Source organism: Mirounga leonina, unplaced genomic scaffold (assembly GCF_011800145.1).
Source record: "Mirounga leonina isolate KUSES-001 unplaced genomic scaffold, KU_Mleo_1.0 Mir_152, whole genome shotgun sequence".
Classification (NCBI taxonomy): Eukaryota; Metazoa; Chordata; class Mammalia; order Carnivora; family Phocidae; genus Mirounga; species Mirounga leonina.
In genome coordinates, this window is record NW_023270380.1 from 10,697,545 (window position 1) to 10,721,057 (window position 23,513).

General features: G+C 41.9%; 1 non-coding gene across 1 annotated transcript; it reads right to left on the reverse strand.

Moving 5' to 3' along the window:
- Nucleotides 1-17,100: 17,100 nt before the first annotated feature.
- Nucleotides 17,101-17,207, reverse strand: LOC118013036. Its single transcript, XR_004679910.1, has one exon. It is a non-coding gene; the product is annotated as a U6 spliceosomal RNA (small nuclear RNA).
- Nucleotides 17,208-23,513: the final 6,306 nt, after the last annotated feature.

The window sequence follows — 23,513 nt, forward strand, 5'->3', positions numbered from 1 at the left end:
ATGCCAATTAAACTGATCAGTTCAGAAAGAATCCCATGTTTTGGGTGGTTTGGTTTTCAGCCTTTATGAGCTGTGCCCTCCTTGGGTGCAAGCATAATGCAGAGAAAATACAGTTCAATTGGCTACCAAATTCTTGGGTGATTTTATGAGCTCACAACTGTCATTTTGGAAGCCAGAAAGTGACATTCTAAGTCCAGCTCAAGGAGCTACATTTGAACAAACTGACATAAATTCAGTTCTTCCACACTCCAGAATTTTGACCACCTTAGCAACTCTCAAGCCATGGGAAGCATCAGAAACATTATAAACAGAGATGGGGGTTCAGATGTGCCAACGAACGTGACGTCCAACTTGGAAGTGTTTCTCTCCAGAGATTTATCTGTAGAGGTTTCTATCACGGAACTCTGTCATCTCTTAAAATGGCTTTTTGTCATGTCCATACCTAAAGACGGAGATCTGAAAGACCCTGATATCTTGAAACCAAGAAAATGGGTCTCCCCCTGATGTACATTATGTATAAATCAATTCAATATCAAAATTACATAAAAGCAACAGGTCTAATAGGACAGAAGTTAAAGAAAAGCTTTCTAGGAACAAAGTGAATAATCAACATGTAGCCTTACTCAAAGTTGTACTGTGTGTAAAAACTACACAAAAGGAAACTGTTAAAACAAACAAAACACTTCTCTCTCTCGCTATCTCTCTGTCTCTCAAATAAGTAAATAAAATCTTAAAAAAAAAAAACCAAAAAACAAAAATAGGAGAAAAACCCCCAAACAGAAAACAAACAGTAAAAAAAAAAAAAAGAAAAGAAAACAAACAGTAACACAAAAGTAAGAAAAAAAAAGCAAAACGAAAAAGCCCCTCAAGCTGGGACAGAAGTCCTCTTTTCTGTTTGAGTTGTGAGTGAAAGGGCTCTCGACTTGGTATTATACTATCCTAATGCTGAACTGAGTTGTATTAAAACGGTTCCTTCAGGTTGTGTAAGCTGAAGCCCAGAGTCCAGTGGGGCCTGAGCCCCGGAATCTAACCAAAGTCCCAGTCAGTGCTCTGGGCAGACTCCCTCTGCCATCAAATGACTGGAACTTCTGGGCTGACTCAGACTTGGGCCTGACCCCTTCCTTTCTCACCAAGAGGTATCTCGAAGGACACCCCAGGCCTCCAGGCAAATGGCCTTTTGGTTTACCCTTCCAGCTTGTCAGACGTGCCTGAAAATATAGGACTCTCATTTTGAGACCAATCAATACCTCTCAGCTCTATCAATCAACACAAGATGCTTCTTCTTCTTCTTTTTTTAAAAGACAATAGAAATTGTTTTATGTTAAAATAAAGGTATTAAATTCTAAAATAAAGTGTAGTTAAATTTTAAAATGTAGGGTTTGGAGAAAATATTTAAAACATGATTATGGGGCACCTGAATGGCTCAGTCAGTTGGGCATCTGCCTTCGGCTCAGGTCATGATCTCAGGGTCCTGGGATCGAGCCCCATGTCAGGCTCCCTGCTCAGCCAGGAGCCTGCTTCTCCCTCTGCCCCTCCCCCCAGCTCATGTGCTCACTCTGTCTCAAATAAATAAATAAAATCTTAAAAAAAAAAACATGATTGCAAAATAAGACAACAAAATGTACTTAGGTGTATGTTAGGCGTAAGGAAAACTACAGGGTTTTAAAATAAAAATTGCACGATACCACGGTAGCTGGGTTGAAAGAAGCTGTAGCCTAAAACGGGTTCATTTCTTTTTTTTTTTTAAATTAATTTATTTATTTGAGAGAGAGAGAGAGTGGGTAGCGAAGCAGAGGGGGAGAGAATCTCAAGCAGACTCTCCACTGATCTTGGAGCTCTAGGCGGGTCTCGATCTCGACCCTGAGATCATGACCTGAGCCGAAATAGAGTGGGATACTCAACCAACTGAGCCACCCAGGTACCTCAATGTGGGTTAACTTCTAAAACCAAATAGTCATACCCTAAAAAATTTTCCCTCACCTTTTTTTTTTCTTTTTTATAATTCAAAGCAGGATCCCATTTTTAACTTTCAGAACATACGAACATTTACCTTGAACATTCACTGACGTGTTAGGTTTTCCCTTTGACAGGTAACTACTTGTAAGCAGATTTTGTCTGTTCTGCCAGCACCATCCCTTCTGCTTGGATGAACACATTCTAAAGCTATGTTTTATATATGGCAACACAGAGGATATGCAATGATAGACATTCTAACAATATCAACAGAAGAACCCAAGAAGAAGAGCAGCTGGGATTATAAAAGTCATTTCGCTGGGGTGCCTGGGTGGCTCAGTCGTTAAGCATCTTTCTTCGGCTCAGGTCATGATCCCGGGGTCCTGGGATCAAGCCCCGCATTGGGCTCCCTGCTCCTTGGGAAGCCTGCTTCTCCATCTCCCACTCCCCCTGCTTGTGTTCCCTCTCTCTCTGTGTCTCTCTCTCTGTCAAATAAATAATGAAAATAAATGATGCCGCTATCCCTCAGCTTTTGTCTGTCTGAAGGACGACTTTGCTGAGAAAGTATTCTTGGTTGGCAGCATCTTTTCTAAGCGCTTTGAATATCTCATCCCACTCTCTCTTGGGCCGCAAAGTCCCTGCTAAGACCTCCGCTGACGACATTGTGGGGGTTCCTTTATATCAGAATTGTTTTCCTCTTGCTGTTTTTAAAATTCTCTTTTTTCTCTAATTTTAGACAGTTTTATGACAATGTATCTTGGGGAAGATCCTGACTTGAAATTTTGGAGTGACCTCTGAGCTTCGTGTACCTGGATATCCATCTCTCTTCCTGGCTTTGGGAAATTCTCCACCAGTATTTCTTTAAATAAGCATTCTGCTCCTTCCCTTCTCCTTCCCGGACTCCAGTGGCACAGGTGCTGTTTCTATCAGTCCCATAAGCTTTCTTCATTCCTTTTTATTCTTTTTTGTTGATGTGGTTGTTTTAGCTTTTGCTCTTCTGATTGGATAATTTCACTTGATCTGTTTGCAAGCTCACTGCTTCGTTCTTTTATTTGTTTAAGTCTTTGTTCAAATTCTCTTCTGAATTCTTCAGTTCAGCCATTGTATTCTTTAGTCCCCAAATTTCTTTTTTTTTTTTAAAGATTTTATTTATTTATTTGAGACAGAGAGAATGAGAGACAGAGAGCATGAGAGGGAGGAGGGTCAGAGGGAGAAGCAGACTCCCTGCCGAGCAGGGAGCCCGATGCGGGACTCGATCCCGGGACTCCAGGATCATGACCTGGGCTGAAGGCAGTCGCTTAACCAACTGAGCCACCCAGGCGCCCCTAGTCCCCAAATTTCTGTTGTTGTTTTTTTTTTTTTATATATATTTTCTATGTCTTTGCTGAACTTTCCATTGTGTTCTTGTATGGTTTTCCTGATACCATTAAATTGTTACCTGTGTTCTCTTTTAGCCCTCTGAGTATCTTTAGAAGAATTATTTTGAACTCTTTGTCAGACAATTCTTGGATCTCTATTTCTTTGGGGCCAGTTCTGGAGGTGTGCCTTATGCCTTTGCAAGAGCCATGTTTCCCTCATTCTTCATGATCACTGTAGCCTTGTACAGGCGTCTGTTCATTTGAAGGTGCAGTCACCTTGTTCAGACTTTATGAGCCGATTTTGGTGACGGAAACCTTTTGTCCGTGGGCAGGAGCATGCTGCAGCATGCTGTGATGTTATGTCTAATGGCGCAGGGTGCTAAGTGTGCGGATAGGTGTCAGTAGAAGCTCCAGCAGGGAGTGATGTCTTTTTGGCTCAGGCTGCTGAGGTCCATCTCATCGACAACTGTGTGGTCCTTGGTGAGGGCTGTGGGGGTGTGCGGTGGAGGCAAGGGCTGTTGGGGTCCTCAGTGGGTCCAGTGGCTAGGGATCAGGTAGGCAGCAGTGGTGGCTGGAGCTGGTGTTACGCACGTACTTGGCTGTAGGTGCCAGTTGCAGGGGCCAACTGCAGACACACACATAGTGGTGGGGGTAGGTGGGTGCTGTGGGCTCACTGGCAGCTGTGGGGGCCTTGGCCTTCAGCGTGTGCCCCCATGACTGCAGTCTCCCCTTGGCCATGCACATGGCGGTGGAGGTCAGTGACCTGCGTCATGCTGGTGGTGTGCAAATACACAGCTGAGGGACTAGCCCTGAGTGTGTGCCTGGCAGTAAGGGTCAGCCATGGGAGTCTAATCTGGTGTCTTGCACTCATGCAGCTGCAGTATCTGAGATGCAGATGCAGCAGAGGCGGGGGGTGGGGATGGCGGAGGGGAGCAGGGACTCAGGAGGCTTGTATCAGGGGATGTAAATACCTATGGAGCAAACCTGGTGAAATCTGCAGGGGTCTGTGGTGGGCTCTGCTGGCCACTGGTTTATTTGTTTGTTTGTTTCTTTTAAATTTTTATTTATTTGGGGGGAGGGAGAGAGCAGGAGCAGGGGGAGGGCAGAGGGAGAGGGAGAAGCAGGCTCCCCGCTGAGCAGGGAGCCCAACACGGGGCTCTATCCCGGAACCCTGGGACCGTGACCTGAGCCCAAGGCAGACGCTTCACCAACTGAGCCCCCAGGTGCCCCTGGCCACTGGTCTCTCGAGTGGGAAAAGTTGCTGGGTTGGTCTGCAGAGCAGGTGGCCCCTGCTATGTGGCTGTTATTGGTGGCCCCTGTTTTTTTCTTCGTTCCTAGCTGTCTCTAAATATCCCAGCTTTGCCAAATGGGTGGGGTGAAACCCAAGCAGGCCTTTGATGTGGTGCCCTGAAAGGCTGGGGAAGCTCCCCACTTACCTCCTTCTTCCTTTCTCAGCAAGGAGCATTCTCTCAGCTGGGGAGCTCCCTCCTGACCCGGGGCAACGCTGGCTCAGGGGCTGGAGTGATGCAGGCAAAATGAGGCTGTCTTCCTTTATCCTTGGGTGTGGTTATTCTCAGGTTATTTGTTACACTGCATTGCTGAGTTTCCTTAGGTGGACTCCAGAACTCTCCTGAAGCTGGTTTTATTTGTGGGTAGTTATCTAATGGCTGATCTTTGTGGGTGGGGTTGGAGGCTGGCATGTCCTACATTTACTGTATGTGTGACTCTCTGCAACTTTCTTACCCTTGCTGAGCCTCAGTGTCATCCCTTGTAACTTTTTTTTTTTTTAAGAGAGAGAGCACAAGGGGAGGGGCCGAGGGATAGAGAGACTCTCAAGCAGATTCCATGCCCCGCGCGGAGCCCGACTTGGGGATCGATCTCAGGACCCGGATATCATGACCTGAGCCGAAATCAAGAGTGAGACACTCAACTATCTGTGCCACCCAGGCGTCCCCCGCCTTGTAACACATGAACAGGAACGGCACCTTCTTCCCAGCCTGCCGTGTGGGTGAGGTGGGTATGAAGAGGGAGCACCGAGCACGCCTCAGCAAGTTGCTTTGTGTGGGTCATGGAAGCTGTGATGCTGGCTGGCTGCTCCTCACCGTGGCCTCCTGCCGGCTGACTTGATGTTTAGAAGATAAACCAGTTTCTCCATCAACCAGAGAAACTAGGAGTCATCCAGTGTGGAGAGCTGTGGTCATATCCCTTGCAGACTGGTCCACGTCTGACTCCCGAGCCTGTCCCTTCCTGGCCCAGTGATCTTTGTCGAGCCCCTTCACCTCTCAGTGCCTCAAAAGAACTGTGACACCACCACGATAAATGGGAAAATGCATACAGGTGGGGTAAGCACATGTGGGTGCTTAAGGCATAGTACTTTCTTTCCCTGGTTTTTTTTTCCTTCTTGAAGGATCCCATGATATAGATGCAAGCTTGGTGGCTTAAGTTTCCAGATTTATTTCTAACCCAAGATTAATTGAGCCCTAGTTTGTTAGAGCTGAAATCACAGACTTCTGACATCATGGAGTTCAACGTCCTGGCTTTTATTTCAGAATTATATAATATGCAAACTGCATATTTGTGGTAAAACTTCAAAACACTATGAAGCACATAGAATGAGATGTACATCCTACTTTTCTTCCTGGAGTTAACGTGTTAATGCGTAACCTTCAAGATACTTTTTACATGTTTACATATACGTGTAATTATACATTCACAGTCAAATGCATGTAACTTTGTAGACATGAAAAAATAAATTTATTTATATAAATATGTGTATGCTTGCATATTTCTTTATAGCTTTGAAACTTTCTGTCAGGGGCACGTGGGTGGCTCAGTGCGTTAAGGTACCCACTCTTGGTTTCAGCCCAGGTCATGATCTCAGGGTCATGGGATCAAGCCCTGTGTGGAGCTCCACACTGAGCCCAGCCCAGAGCCTGCTTAGGATTCTCTCTCTCTTTCTCTCTCTCTCCCCCTCTCCCCACCCTTGCTTGCAGGTGCGCTCTCTCTCTTTCTTAAATTTGTCTCATTCGATTTCACTACTGCAAAAAACAACGTTGTATGTACCAAGATATAACAATGCACCAACCATTCTTTACTGATGGCTAACTTTCTTCTGTTTGCAATATTTATTTATTACAAACAATACCATACCCTCATATCTACATATTGTGTGCACATATGAGAGTATTTTTATAGGGTAGATTTAAGATGGGGAATATTAGATCAAAGGTTATACAGTTTCTACATCTTCAGAGCTACCGCGAAATTGTCCCCAAAAGATTGACCCAGGGTAAGTTCTGCTAATAGGGCATGAGCATGATTGTTTCTCCACATCCTCCTTCATTGCTTCTGCATTTTATAAATCTTTTTAATGTTGCCAGTCTGATGGGATCAAGATGATATGGTAATTTTTGTTTGTGTTCTACTGAGTTATAACGAACTTGGAAAATTTTCCTGTGCTCTGGCTCCTTGATTTTTCTTTATGAATTGCTCTTTCAAATTATTAGCCTATTTTCCCTACATTTTTAAAATGATTTGTTGGGCTTTTCATTTTTTTATGAATATCGATCTTTAGTTTGTTACATGTATTACACATATTTTCTCTTTTTCCTCTTTTAAAGTTTTGATTATGGTGCTTTTCTTTAGTTCCTTGTTCATCTTACAGGAATGTTAACATGTTACAGAGTTAAGTCTCTTGAGGCCTTTGTTTTGGGCTTCTAGGTTTTCTGATTTTTTCCAAGACAAATTTTCTTTATCCCAAGTTTACATAAATATATTTTCCAATATTTTCGCAATGCTTTTCATTTAGAACTCTGGACCATTTGAAATTTATTTTTCGGGGTGCCTGGGTGGCTCAGTGGTTAAGCGTCTGCCTTCGGCTCAGGTCATGATCCCAGGGTCCTGGGACTGAGCCCTGGGTCAGGCTCCCTGCTCCGCGGGAAGCCTCCTTCTCCCTCTGCTCCTCACCCTGCTCTTGTGCTCGCTCTCTCTCTCAAATAAATAAATAAAATTTAAAAAAAGAAATTTATTTTTCAATATGGGTGGGTATTGAATCTGGATTTTTTTTAAATATAAGTAGCTATTCAATTTTATAAGTATAATTGATCCTTTAGTCTTGTCGGATTCTACTGCGATGACTGACCTTTACTTTTTCATCTTCTGTTATAAGTTCCAGAAGCCCCAGAGAGCTTACATGATTTTCCGGAGCAACGCTTCTCAGCTGGGAACAATTTTGTTTCCCGGGAGCTTTAGGCAACATCTGGAGACATTTTCGGGTTGTCACTACTAGGGGAGGTGCTCCTGACATCTAGTGGTAGAGGCCGGGGATGCCGCTAACCATCCTGCAAGGCAGGAGGCAGTCCCCTGCGCACAATGTCCCCATTCAAAACGCCAGTTGTACTGAGGTTGTGAAATCTTGTCCTAGAGTCACTGCAGTGTAGGAATATAGGTCTGAGAAAAAAATTCTACTTGGAAAAGGCATATGAACATGTTTTACAATCAGTATTTAAAATTGCTGGCTTTTGGGGGCGCCTGGGTGGCTCAGTGGGTAAGCGTCTGCCTTCGGATCAGGTCGTGATCCCAGGGTCCTGGGATCGAGCCCCCGTCTCGGGCTCCCTGCTCAGCGGAGAGGCTGCTTCTCCCTCTCCCACTCCTCCTGCTTGTGTTCCCTCTCTCACTCTCCCTGTCTCAAATAAATAAATTAAAATCTTTTAAAAAATAAAATAAGATTGCTGGCTTTTTTGTAACTGTTGATAAATCCTCCAACAGGCGTTTTGCTTCCAAGCTAATAATTATCATGATTTAGTGGCTGGCTGTTTTCCAGGTGAGAAAGAATGTCACTCTTCACACTGACGTTCTCTGAGATGTTCCCTTATCTCCACAAATGAAGTATTTTATTCTCACCCACTCTAGAACACATCATTTGTTCCCCTGGATGACATATGCATAGACTAATTGTGTGCTCTTTCCAAAGCACTGGCTTTGATCAGACCAGGTGGGGCTGAAGTTTTCACAGCTGACTTTACCTCCCATACGCACAGAAATCAGACTGAGAATCATCCGATTGCTGATGCTGATTTCAGTTTCCACCCTAGACTTGCTGAAGCAGGATCTCTGGGCTTGGGACCCAGGGATTTGTATTTTTATCAGGTGAACCAGATGGTTCTAAGGGTGAGCTGGGTTTGGGGGTCGCTGCCGTGTTGCACCCACAGACCTTCTGCCCCAGGGAGAGAATCACCCCTCGCTGTGGGGCAAATTCTTCCAGAGTGACTGGTCTCAGAAGGCAATTTAATCCTGGGGGTAAAGTACAACTTGAGCTTTTAGGGTTAAAGTTTTCCCTGTGTTCACCAGCATCAAAAAATGTAGTAAAAAGAGGATTCATAATAACCACGACCTCTTTGAGATTTTAAAATGTATCAGGGAAAACCACAAGAGTTGAAGAAACAAACATGCGCGTTACTCGTTTTTATGGCTGCTAATGATAGTTTGTGTTGGTTCGGTTGCTCTCATCTCAAAGTGGATTTAAACATTAATTATCATAAATCTGGGTTGCATTTAACAAACAAATATAGCTAAGCCTAGAGAATCAGATCACATGGATGTGGTCTGCATGATGCTAAGAAAGTGCTGGGAGTCACCTCAGGCCATCCCTGGAGGCATTTTACAAATACTGTGATAAATGGACCTTTCCATGTTTATTGAGATATTTAGCTTCCAGGGCCACTCAATCCCAGAGATAAAAGAGCTATGAGAATAGCAGCAAAGGGCCTGAACTTCCAAAATGGCTTCAATGAGAGTAAAATAATTTTCTTAAGTACACTTAACCATTAGACAGCAACTAGAGCAAATGGTTATTTTGAAGTCTTTAGATTTTAGCATTCCCAGTTTTTCAACTTTTAAGGGATTCATTATATATATCATTAAAGTGGTGTCCTGGAGAGTTTGCCAAGGAAGGAAGAGAAATTTGAAGTGAATTGACAAAAATTCAGTATATGTTTGCAAATCATGAAGGAAGATATTTGTGATGAAAGAATTCATTAAAAAAAAAAAAAATCCAAGAGCTAGCTAAACATAGTTCCCCGGGGGAGACCATCTTGGCAAAAGAAAGTGAAGGCCAGGGGATGCCTGGGTGGCTCAGATGGTTAAGTGTCTGCCTTTGGCTCAGGTCATGATCTTCAGGTCCTGGGATCGAGCCCCATGTCTGGCTCCCAGCTCAGCAGGGAGTCTGCTTCTCCCTCTCCCTTGTGCTCTATCTCTGTCTCTCTCTTAAATGAATAAATAAAATCTTAAAAAAAAAAAAAAAAAGAAAGAAAATGAAGGGCAGAATCCAGAGCATGTCTGAGGACCCTGCTAAACCTAGGGGCTTGGTAATATTGATGTCCATTGATATCCACCTGGCATCCAGGTGATACGAAGTCTGGCTGAAGATGGGATAGTGCAGCAAAGGAGGGATATTTTTTCCCATGCACATTACCCATGGGGAAAATTAGGGGACCCGAGTAGCCCTGGTCTGAGTACTGACTGTCGTTCTGAAGCCACATCCAGAGTGCACGGATTCTGGGGTAAGGGGTCTGGGCTAGCGATTGCAGGTTTATGGCCATTCAAGAATAGCATCAGGAAAAAGGAGGATCTTAGGACTTTCACACCTGTTATAAGTCAGCAGGTGAAGAAGTGTGAGTGTTGAACTTACAACTACCTAAGACGTGTGAGTACATTTATACAGATTAATAAACTCAGTAGTCATCAGATGTAGGATTCAATCACTCACAAAGGCAGGTAAGTAATTTAGGAGCTATCCAAATCAGTGCCTTTGCCCCCAGACGTCTTTTTTCCCCTAATTAGGAGAAATCTCTACTTTGTTTTGTCAGAAAGCCTGAAGTTCCACTAATAAAAAAGAACTTGGTTAGTGAGGCATTCCAGGGAAGTGGCAGGAGCACTGGAATGGGAGTCAGGGTCTGGGGTCCCCAGGGAAGCTAGTTGTGTGACCCTGGGGAATTCACTTCTCCCATCCAGGCCCTGGAAGCTATACAATTTGGTTGAAACCAGATTGGTAGTTTTCAAACTGTTTTGTTGAAGTCTGGGTTCTGTAGAAGGGCTGCAAGAAGTCGGCCAAGGGAAGCATTCAATTTTGTTTAAAAAAAAAATGTAATTTTACTCATTTAAATAACTTTGCTTCACAGGTAATTGCAAATGTCTATTTGTATATCAAGGTTCACATCAGTAGCCACATATTCATTAACTTATGCTAGAATCTCCTTTGCTATCTTACATAATTGAAGAGAATTGAGGTTGTTTAAAACCTCTTAACTGAAAAAAAAAAAAAAAACCTCTTAACTGTTTAAAAACAACTATGACTTCAACTACTTTTGTGTGCAGATTTTATCGTATCATTTAGCTCAACAAAATAGAGTACTGAAGTGTAAGCCAAGATTGAGTCCCTGGAGTACCGTTCCTTCCAATAATTCCTAATTCTGAGGATTATCGAGGTAACTTCATCCTTATCACTTCATAATGGCTGAAGGTTATAAATGTGAATTTTATATGATAAACTTAGACTAACCATCTAGTACTCATTGATTTTACATGTGTTGGAGCCTTATGTCCTATTTTTTGTTTGAAAAGATTTTTTTGTTCTAAAACTGTTTTGAAATCACTGGGTGAGATGGTTTCTATAATCTCTTCTCTGACGTTATATCTAGGTCCTTCTTAAAAACATTAGAAATATCTACTCATGTTGTCACGCTTTGAGATTTTGGAAATTTTGATAAGAGGCAGCCGAGGGATGGCTGGGGAATAGTTTAGTCCAAGAGCACTTGGGAGAATCAGGCTTGGGTGGATCCAAATTTAGAGCGTGGGCTCAATCTCCAAACCTAGATCATGACCCGAGTCGAAATCAAGAGTCAGATGCTCAACTGACTGAGCCACCCAGGCGCCCCCAACACTGCTTTTTTAAAAGTGATCACCTTTGGGATTCAACAGTCTTGCACAATTCACATTTGGGGCGCCTGGGTGGCTTAGTCGTTAAGCGTCTGCCTTTCGGCTCAGGTCACGATCCCAGGGTCCTGGGATCAAGTCCTGCGTCGGGCTCCCTGCTCAGCGGGGACTCTGCTTCTCCCTCACCCACTCCCCCTGCTTGTGTTCCCTCTTTCACTATCTCTGTCTGTCAAATAAATAAATAAAATCTTAAAAAAAATAAATTAATTAAAAAAATAAAAGTGATCACATTTATAGGAATACAACATATTGAGGCTGACGAAGACTTGGCAGATCAGCTGGTTTATTTTATAGATAAAAAGGCCCAGAAGAGGGAAACAACTCGCCCAAATGTTTAAGATCAGCTTCTGCATGATGAAGGCTAAGGCAGGCAAAAGAACACTGGGGAATGAAAAGTGAGAGGAGGAGGAGAGAGGAAGTAAGGTAGAGACAGCCTCCTTCTATCACTTCACTGCTTTCAGGGGACATCCTAGCAACATGAACTGGCACGCTTTAAAAGAATTAAATAGGAAGTGTCTCTGTATTCAGAAGTTGCTTCTCCTCTCTATGTATTCTTGCTTGGGGATTCTATTTCCAGAACGTAGGGCCTATCTGGTCCTGTTGCTGATGTTGACATAGATCATTTCTGGAAGGTTCTCCCCAAGGGTTCCTGCCTTGAGATGTTTATTTGATTGTCTATAATACTTGCCTGGTATATCTTATCAATAGGGAATATGCAGCCTATTCTTAATCAAATCAAGAAACACCAAACAAGTAAATCAAAACAAACAACAAAAAAAATCCAGAAACTGTACAGTTTTAAAACAATGTCCTTAAAAATATAGAAAAAAATTTCATTCCTGCCTTTTCAAACCTGCAATATACCTAATGAAGGATGGAACAATTGAGGAACATGAAAGACTCTAAGTATCATTGAGTTTTTTGAAAAATTTTTTCCTAGGGCTATTAAAAGGGTAAGCAGGGGGTTGTGTGGGTTCAATTATGGACCTGGAAATCCCAACTGAAACCTCAAGCCACAGGAACACCAAGCATGGAGTCCCCCCTACCAGAAGCATTGGGAATGGTGGAATCTGACAGACTTGGGTTCAAATCCCAGCTCTGCTCTTACCAGCTGTGGGCCCTTGGACCATTTTCTGATTCTCCCTTTTCTTACCTATAAATGAATAATAACACCTTCCTTGCAGCATTGTTGTAAAGCCTAAAACAAAAACACACGCGTGAGGAGCACAGCAATGTGCCTGGCATCTAGAAGCTACTTAATATGTCATTGGTATTTATGGTTGCCATTCTTATCATTAGAATGAATACCAATTTGTAGGCTTGAGGTTGAGAAAACTGAAAAGAAATCAGATTACTTGGACATTTCCTGCCTCACATTTCAGTTAAAATATATAAGGAGCTTGAAGCAGGCGATCCTGATTGCAGACATACTCTTTAGCAGCTCGGATTTGCAAGGCTGGTTGTGGGCAGAATTGCCTACCCCCCCCACCCCCCCACCCCCGTCCTGGGCTGCAATGGTCACCCCGGCTTTGCCATGACAACATTTGGCAAGGTGGAAATCTGGAAGTCCTGCCTCTCACAACCTGTGTAGACAGCTGAGGCAGAAATTTACTTTGAAGCTCTGCAATCTGATCATCAGTGTTGATTAAATCCACAGGTCTATTTCTGGCCGAGGGTGTAGCATGCAACTTTTCTGATAAAGGCAAAGACTTTAGAAAGACCTTGGAAGGACCTTCCCAATGTGCCACAGTGAGGGTTGTCCACCTGCTACACCTTTCTGCAAACAGAAAGCACTGACCCAAGAAGTAGGTACAAATTCATCAAAATACCATAGGAAAAATATCCTCACCTATTTTCTCTCCTCTTTAAGAAATTACTCCATTTCCAGAGCATCTCTTTCTGCCCTTTTTCTTTCTCTAACACAAGATAAAGAGGAAGGCAAGCATGTTTTCTCGTTTAACACATATAATAGGAAGTATAAAGACTCTTCTCACTCTTTTCCCCAAAAAGGTCACTACTTATTTTCCTCTCTTTTATTCACTCAAACTTGCAATTAATTCCAAAATTATTTTTTTAAAGATTTATTTATTTGAGAGAGAGAGAGAAAGAGAGCACAAGCAAGGGGAGGGGCAGAGGGAGAGGGGCAGAACCCCAAGCAGACTCTGTGCCAAGCGCGGAGCCAGACACGGGGCTCCATCTCAAGACCCAGAGATCACGACCTGAGCCAAACCAAGAGTTGGATAGATGCTCAACTGACTGAGCCACCCAGGTGCTCCCAAAATCAAATATTCTTAATTCAGAAATTTATTTCTAGGACCCATCTGTGACAAGCAAAAATAGCATAAGTAGCCACGTGAGGGAAATGGTTAGAGAAAATCTAATTCAATCTCACAACAGAGTGCTATTCAGTCATTACAGATCTACTGTAGCAGGATAGTAACATGTTCATAATATGTTTCAATGGGGAAGATAAAGGCTACTAAATAATATTTACTGACTAGAAATAAGACTAGAAAGAAATCTATCAAAATATGAACCAGGTAGTTTTTGGTGGTGAGAACTTTGGTTATTTATTATTTTCTTTGTTAGTGTGGTGAGGATTTTGGTTATTATTTTCTTTGTTAATGTCTATTTTCTAAAATGTCTATAAGAAACAGATTTTACTTTTGCAATTGAGCAAAAACAAAATAATTTTTTTTAATTTAAGAGAATATCCCCAAATTTATTTTAATCCAGTTAAAGGCAGTGCAGTTTAGGAGCAGAAAGAACCGTAGGGATGGCCTACCTCAGGGCAGCATTCATTTGCTGAAGGAGGGCTGATTCAGGAATGCTGTCACCCAGCTCGAGGACTGAAGTAGGAGAGGAAGGAGGACACTGGCCACACACAGCTTCCCCTGTAATCAGCCATCACTCTAGCAACCAGCTTCACTGCCTCAGGCCCCAACTCTTCTGCAGTTGCTTTAATCTATGGCTACCATTAGTTCCTTAGGCACTGGTCCCCCAAGTGTGGGCTAGACTCCCCTGGGACTATGGGAGTTTTAGCTGCTGCACAGGCTACTAAATCATGCAGAGGTGTTAAATAATACAGAATCACAGGATGGGAGAGTAACAAAGGACCACAAACATTGCGGTTTAAAGTCACATAAGTTTATTCTCTTATGGTTCCAAAAGCCAAGATCGAGGTCAGGAAGCTGCAATCAAGATGCTGATCAGGCTGCATTCTTTCTGAAGACTTCAGGGGAGAAACTGCTTCCTTATGTTTTCCAGCTTCAAGGGGTTGCCCGCATTTCTTGGCTCTCTCACACCACTTCTAGTTGTTCCAAGGTCATATTTCCTTTCTCTGACTTTGACCTTCTGGCCTCCTTGTCATAAGAACTCTTGCACTTCCATTGGGTCTACCCAGATAACCCAGAATAAAATTCTCACCTCCAGTTTCCTATCACAGTGACAGGTGCAAAGTCTCTTTTGCCATAGAAGGTAACACGTTTGCAGGCTTCTGGGATTAGGACGGGGACATCTTTGGGGGGGGGCATTATTCTTCCTACCATGTCTCCCTATCAAATTTCTTTCAACCTTCTGGGGCACCTGGATGGCTCAGTGGGTAGAGCATGCAGCTCTTGGTCTCAGGGTTGTAAGTTCAAGCCCCACACTGGGTGTTGACATTGCTTAAAAATAAAATCTTAAAAAATTTTCTTTTCTTTCAACCTTCTGAATGTCACAAGGAGAGAGTCTAACTTTGGTTTATGTCTTTGTTTCTAGCAATTGCTCATCTCCCTGGCAAATAAAGAGCACATTTAACAAAAGAAAGGCAGTTCTAAAACGCTAGTGCCCTGACTAGTCATGCTATCTATTTTATCATCAATTATGTTTTGTATTGTTAGTCTGTTTATGGCGACTTTCAAGTTTTGGCAAATAATACCTTTCCTTCCATTTATAGTAGCTGCAGCAAGTTTCTTTCTTTCCTTTTTTTTTTTTTAAGGATTTTATTTATTTGGGGGGCCTAGAGAGAGAGAGAGCACGAGCGGGGGCAGGCACAGAGGGAGAAGCAGGCTCCCCGCTGAGCAGGGAGCCCAATGCCAGACTCGATCCCAGGACCCCGGGATCATGGCCTGAGCCGAAGGCAGATGCTTAACGACTAGCCACCCAGGTGCCCCAGCAGGAGGTTTCTTTTAAAAAGCAGTTTAAGTTAAATAGAAGAACTGATTTTGAGACTTTTGAATAAGCAGTATTATGTTTGGCATGCAGGTACAACCAGCATTGTGAATGAGAAATGTGAATGACTAAAGCTTGAGAAATATTACCTTAGTAGAACACCACCCTACTTAAAATTAGGGAAGAGTCAGGACAGTCAGGGACGACTCTTCTCCTTGCTTAGCTCTGCATGAGGCCTCCCTTGAGGAATGTGACCCTTCTGCGTCCCTGCGTCTGGCTGGCTTAGTCTATGGAGCATGCGACTCTTGATCTTGGGGTTGTGAGTTCAAGAGTTCAAGCCCTACCTTGGGTGTGGAGATTACTTAAATAAAAATATTAATAAAAAAAAAAAACCCAATTTCCCTTTTGCGTCTTTGACAGTATGTTCTCTGCATGGATAGAGGATGGGTCAACAAGATTGGGAGAGAGACCTTCCTCTTCATTCAGGAAGAATGCAAACCAACAATGGAAAATTGGTGGGGTATTGTTTATTGGGCGTGGGTTAAGGGTGAATCTCTTTGCAAGTCTTGCTGAGAGGTAAAGGTAAGTTCCTGTGCTCATGTGGTCTCTCTCTCTCTGGTGGCTGATGACCAATCAGACAATCTAAGCAGGAAAGAGCTAGGTCCATAGGAAAAGGACCCAGGAGGTGCTTTAGAGCTCAAATATTCCAATCCTTTCAGCTTGGAGGTAGAGGGGAGAGGGTAAGGATGAAGTAGATGGCAATGGGGACAGGGGTCAAGGAACTTTTTATGGTGAAGATAGTTTTCCCTCAGGGACTTTACCAGGGATTTCCCCAAGAAGCTTTTGGGGTGGGAGCTTCATCATTATCAACTCTTTAGATTTTCCCTGACAGCACCCCCAGTACCACGAGCATCTCCTGAGTACCAACCACTTGCTAGATTGTCTCAGTGGTGGGCTTATATAAAACTAGACTTTAATTTTCTCTCTGTTAAAATCACAACATGTCTTAGATTATTGGTCTTCTCTTAATGAAAGATTATAAAATGTTTTTTTGTTTATCTTTTATGTAATCTGCCTCAGAAGCAAATATTTCCTATACTTCAGATTGTCTTTATCAGATCTTTGATTACTTAGAACATCTGAGTTTTTTCAATATGAAAGAGCTAAGGGTTTTTTTGCAACTAGGTAACTTCTTCCTATATTTGCCTTTTGAAACCTTAAACTATTGGAAATACGGGTATGTGGTACACCAATGCCTAAAATCCCATTTAAAGAACCGACTTAATATTAAACAATTTTTATAATATTTGCATTTTAAAATTTTCTACCATACACATGTACTTTTTAGTAATATAAATTGTATTATTTTATTATGATATAGAAACCTATGTAGTTTCCATATACCCCTGTGGCAAATCTTGCAGAGTAGGTGGTTAGCAGATTTTCCTTTTTCCATCCCAGTGCTGACTTTTTGGCCTCTGTCTCCTGTGTTTGGAGCTTCGCCACCTCACATGGCTGATGAGATGCTTTGATAGAGTCTAGGACCAGGTGTTTTTACCTATAGCAGAGTTTCCAGTGATCTTTCTTTGGAGAGGGGTGATGGTGGTAGGGCACGGAGGTCATTTTTAAGTGTTTGTCATTAAAAAAAAAATAGGACTGCTTCACGAATTCGCGAGGCATTCTCGAGTAGGGACCATGATAATCTTCTCTGTCTGGTTCCGACTTTAGTCTCTGTGCTGCCCAAGCGAACACTTAACAGTGCTTATTTTGATGAAGCCTATGAAGGGCACATAGTATTCCGAAATAGTTAATTTTCCCAGCTCAGTTGACTGGTCAGGTTAAGAAAGCAATTTGCACACAGATTAAAAGTGACAAAAACAAAACAAAACAACAAAAACTAACAAATAAACGGAAACAGAAACAGACCTATAAATACAGAGAATAAGCTGAGAGGTTGTCAGAGGGGAAGGGTGGGAAGATGGGCAAAATGCTTGAAGGGGAGTGGGAGATGCAGGCTTCCAGGAATGGAATGAATAGGTCCTGGGAGGAAAAGACACAGCACAGGGAATATAGTCAATGGTATGGAAACAGATGGGAGCTACATTTGTGAGCATAGAGCCGTCGAGTCACTACGTTGATACCTCATGCTAGTGAAGCACTGTGTGTCAACCATGCTTCGATCAAAATGGCACACAAAGGTAGGGGTTACTGAAAAAATATACTGGTGCCTTTATATTTCACAGAAAATTTTATTTTTTTTATAAATTTTTTTTAAGATTTTATTTATTTATTTGAGACAGAATGAGAGACAGAGAGCATGAGAGGGAGGAGGGTCAGAGGGAGAAGCAGGCTCCCTGCCGAGCAGGGAGCCCGATGCGGGACTCGATCCCGGGACTCCAGGATCATGACCTGAGCCGAAAGCAGTCGCTTAACCAACTGAGCCACCCAGGCGCCCCTCACAGAAAATTTTAATGATGGCACAATATTAGTGTCATTCTTCTTTTCATGTGGACTGGCTCTGTGGGGGCTGTGATAATGCTGATGGAGATTTTGATGAGCTAAGAGCCCCTGTCACCCTGATAACAGGCTGGGGGAGAATTTCATAACCGTCAAGGTGCGAATACCAGGAATCCGTTCTCTCTGGACCCCAAAGCACTTCTTAAATCACATCTGAACTCTAAAATGGAATAAGAACCGCACAGACGTTTTGCAATCTCTCAGTATCAGGTGAAGGTAAGAGTGAAGTCAATGGAAACATGGAGAAGCTGACATTTCCCCTCAGGGCAAATATGTACATCAGGTGTCAGCACAGAATTCAGCTTCGGGTGGGACTAGCAATTAATTCAAATTAACGAACCCGAATTGAGTGTTTTTTACCTTCAAGTCACCTTGCTGAGCACTGGAAAGTTAAAAGGTAAAGCCAAAACTTGGAAACAACCCAGAAGTCCTTCAGTGGGTAGATAATTAAATAAACCGTAGTGGGCCCATACCACGGATATTTCTCAGCAATAAAAAGGAGCAAATGTGATACACTTTAATAGTTAACAGTTTGGATGGCTCTCAAGTGAGTGAAACAAGCAACTATCAAAAGGTCACACAACTTTTACACAAAGCTGCCGAGATGACAGATTAGTGGTTACAAGGGTTAGGTTTCAGGAGGGCTGGGGAGTGGTGGGAGTGGTTGTTAACTACGCAGGGAAAGCTCGAGGGAAGTTTTTGTGGTGATGGGCAGTTCTGTATCTTAGTTGTGGTGGTGGTTACACAATCTACACACATGATAACATTGCATTGAACTACACACACACACACACACACACACACAGGAGGGCATAGTGAAATCTGGTTAAGCTCTGTGGATTATACCAAGGTCAACTTCATGGCTTTGAGAGCATACTATAGTCATGTAAGATATTACTTTTGGGGGGAGACTGAGGGACGAGCATGTGGGAACTTTCTGCACTATTTTTACAATTTCACAGCAATCTATATTATTTCAAAACAAAGATTTTAAGAAGTGAAAAGGTAAGAAACACAAAGCTCCTATTCTCAAGCTACTTAAAATTGATTAGGGAGATAGACTAAAGAGATAATGCAGGAGCATAATAAAAAGTGATTTAGAAGAAGAAGTATTAATTTGGGGGCGTCAAGTTCAAGGAAATCTTTTCAGAAATGGGGGTGCTTGAGCCAGACCTTGGAAGGTGTGGATGAGCTTCGCATAGGAGGACAACGGGGAAGTGGTCAGAGCTGACCAAGGCCCTGCATGGCCAGATAACTTCCTTGCTCTTGGATTAATAAGTCTCAAAAAGCCATTATTTTAGTCCAGTTTCACCTCTCTGAAACTAAATATACTTCCTGAAAGAAACTCACCAAAGACTTTACATTTGACCTGGATTTGTATTAGAAATTAATGTCATGATTTACCTTGTTCTATACAAAATATTAATGGGATATTCAGGCTTGAGAAACTATAGTTCCCTAGTGAGTCTGTTTATGGGGTCTATGAGTTTCTTGCTTTGTGTAAATGTAACGGTAAGAAAAAAAGGAGAAATGTTGTCAAATTTTCAATAACTTTATATTACTAAGTCTATAACCAAGTTCCGCATCAGTGGATTGCTAGATTCTATGCTTACTTGGAAGTGATCCTGGTATTTCAGACAAAGTGATGAAAAATGTGTTACAATTGACCTGACTAGTCATCTACTCATCTAAATTTTTTATCCAACTTTATTGAGATATAACTGACAGATAACACTGTGTAAGTTTACAATATACAATGTGATGATTTGATACACTTATATATTGTGAAGTGTTTACCACAGTAAGATTAGTTAACACATCCTTTGCCTCACTTAATTACTCTTTTTTTGTTATGGTGGGAACATTAAAGCTCTCCCAGCAACTTTTAAATACACACTACAGTATTGTTAACTACAGTCACCATGCTGTAAGAGAGCTTCAGAACTTACTCATCTTAGCTAAAAGTTGCGCCCTTCGACCACATTTCCCCATTTCCCCCCACCCTCCCCCTCAACCACCATTCTACTGTTTCTGAGTTTGATGTTTTTAGATTCCACAAATAATTGAGACTATGCAATGTTTGTCTTTCTCTGTGTGACTTACCTCACTTAACATAATGCCCTCAAGGTCCATCCATGTTGTCACAGGATTTCCTTCTTTCTTTATGGTTGAATAATATTTTACTCGTGTGTGTGTGTGTGTGTGTGTACCACATTTTGTTCATCCATTCATCTGTTGATGGACACTTAGGTTTCTATGTCTTGGCTGTTGTGAATAATGCAGCAATGAACATGGTAGCGCAGATATCTTTTTGAGATAGGGAATTGCGTTGCTTTGGATATATACCCAAAAGTAGGATTGCTGGGTCATAGGGTAGTTCTATCTTCTCATCTCAATTTGATGAGATTTTGATGAGCTTATAAAAAACACAACAAACCCCCTCTCCCAAAAAACTCCAAAACATTTTCTCATCTCTTGCCTTTATTTTTCAAGTAATTCTGGTCTAGGGTAAACAAACATGACTTTCTGAATGGTGTCCCAATGATATTTATATACCATTTGAACACATTTATACAGATATATACTGTCAGACATCCTGGATTAAAATCATGACTCCTTCACTTGTGCAATCTTAGGAAAATTTGGCTTTTATATCTCATTTTTCTCTGTGCCTCATGTGACCATAGTTTTATCCCATAGGCTTATAAGTTTTAAATGAGATATTTCCTGTAAAACTCCTAGCAAAAAATAAACTCTTACTCAGACTTATCATAGTCCATATATTTGCTACAATATGCAGAGCAAAAAATAAAAAAAGTAGAGGTATTGGTAAAAAGTGTTCTCTTCTTCTGCACTTCATAGCTTGTTGATTTTAAGCAGAAAAGCTTAGTGTATTTAAAACGTACTTTTTATTGAAATATACCATATATAATAGAAAAAGTGCACACATTGCAAAAGCATAGCTTGAGAATTTTTTAAAAGATTTTATTTATTTATTTGTTGGAGAGAGAGAGCACAAGCAGAGGGAGCGGCAGAGGGAGAAGCAGACTCCCTGCTGAGCAAGGAGCCCGATGCGGGGCTCAACCCCAGGACCCTGGGATCACAACCCGAGCCGAAGGCAGAAGCTTAACCCACTGAGCCACCCAGGCGCCCTGTCTGTATGATATTCTTTACAACAATGTGTATAATTACAAAAGATCCTAATCCATCTGAATCTCTGTTGATAATGAAATTCCATGTAGTCTATCATAATGTTCCATATGAACTGATAGAGAAAAATCTCCAAGATATATTAAGTGATCAAAGCAAAATGTGAAAAAGTACATATAGTATGGTACAGTTAGGTGAAAAGAAAACCCCAATGAGTATCTATGGAGCTACTGGAATATGCATGGTATAATCCCTAGGAGGATACTCAAAAACACTGGTGAGAATGAATTGTCTTTGAAGGGGAGACCATGGGACCAGGAGCCAAGGCAGGGAGAGAGACTTACTTTTTATTGTATTCCCTATTTTTATCTTTTGAGTTTTGTACCTGTGTGTGGTAGAACGGATTCTTCCCCACTTCTGCACTCCCACATCACAGCATGATGTATGTGCATTCTTGGTCGTGTGGTTTACAGCCTCCCCCAGTAGGGAAGGCAGACTACCCCACCCCCTGGGGCAGGCTTGGCTGGGTCATCTGCAGCAGAGACATGTGTAGGAGCGGCTGTGAACCCAGCAGAGCTGTAAACATGCTGCTATGATTGAGCTAGTCCTCTTTGTGCTCTTGGGATCTACCTTGTGAAGAACAAGGTCCTCTTAGCTGCTAGCTCCAGAATGAACTGGCATGTGGAGCAGACCAGGACCCAACCCACCGGGTTGAGCCAGGCCCTGGTGATCCCAGCCCAAGGCAGAGCCACCCCCAGTCAAGCTGCAGGGCTGTGAGCATGAAAAAGGAATGTTCACTGTTGGGAGCCCCTGAGCTACTCACGATTGCTTGTTACACAGCATTATAGCCATAGCCGAATAAGACAAATCCTGCAGGAGCTCTCTCAACTGATGTCCACTTAACTAGATTCCTATAGTAACCAATGCCTCTTTTCTCTCTGTAGGTATCTTAACTGATGTCCAATGCCTCTTAAATACTCATAACGAATAAGCTAATCTATTACGGCCACATCTTTCCACTCGTTCCAGTTGAACTGTAAGCTTACCAAGAGTTAGATATTTGTTCTCAGACTTACTTATGCCTGTTCTATCTGTTATAATGGTTATATTATTTAATGCATTTTGATTAATTTGGTTAAATGTGACTGTTTGCATGAAAACTACACTTTCACTCGGTGTTATACACAACTGATAAATTACTGAGCGCTACATCTTAAACTAATGATATACTATATGTTGGCTAATTGAATTTAAATTAAAAAAAGAAAAAAGAAAACTACATTCTACTCTTCGAAGAGCTCTCTAAAAGTCACTAAAAACAAACTTAGACAGTCCAATCTTGATAAATAAAAATTAGACAAATATGGAAGGATTTGTACTTAAAATGGCTTCCCAAGTGTTTTAGAATTGTTATTCATTTGAAAGACATTAAAACTAAGGTGAAAAATGATGAAGTATGAATTATTTATTAAAGAATGATTATGTGGTATTTGACATCCAAAAGACCCTAGTCCTCCATGCAAATATTAGGGAGCTAATTTACATTTACTTGTTTAAAATTAACTGTGGGAGGTATGTATGTGTACCATTTATTTATGATTCCTTGAGGATCGTAAAGAGTTTTCCGTTAATGAAATCTTCATAGAAGGTAAAGAACTTTTGCAAGTTTCCACCACTCAGGAATCCAGAAACGGACACAAAACTTCACGTTCCTCTTGGAACTCTGTACTAAATGCTAAAATCAAGGTCTGGCATCAGTTAGAGAATGAAACAGAACAAGACTTGGAATATTCCTAGAGCCTCCCTTGCTGCTTCTAAAATAGGCTTTCTGGAAGCTGCTTTAAATGTCACTTGGGTGCAAGCAATAGTATAAATTCCCCTTTGACCATGAAAACACTGCTGGTGATCAGTTTAACTTATCTTTAGAGCAAGACGGGACAGAATTATTTCTCATGTGTTGTAATTTCAGAATAATCAGTAATTCAGCATATCCTATGTAGTCATTCCCAGTTTTGTCTGTCTGTCTCTCTCTCTTTTTTTTTCCTAGCTTATAACAGTAAAGTGGGCTCCTGGAATACTTAAATTTTATTAGTTTTTCCAGTGGGCTGTTCTTTTTCATGCTGGATGTGGGCCGGAGCTTATTTTCATGGCCTGTTTATGGATGATCATAGATGACCATGGCCTGTTTATAGATGACCATAGATGACCATGGCTTGTTTATAGATGACCACCTAACTGTGATTTCTAGTAGGCCATATGATCACAGCCACCCAAAATATATTCCCAAATGAAGTCTTTCCTTCTAAGAAATTGACTTTAACTAGGAAAGGAAAAGGCCTCTTTGAACTACTCTCCCAAGTGCATATTTCGCAGAGATGAAAAATTGGGCCT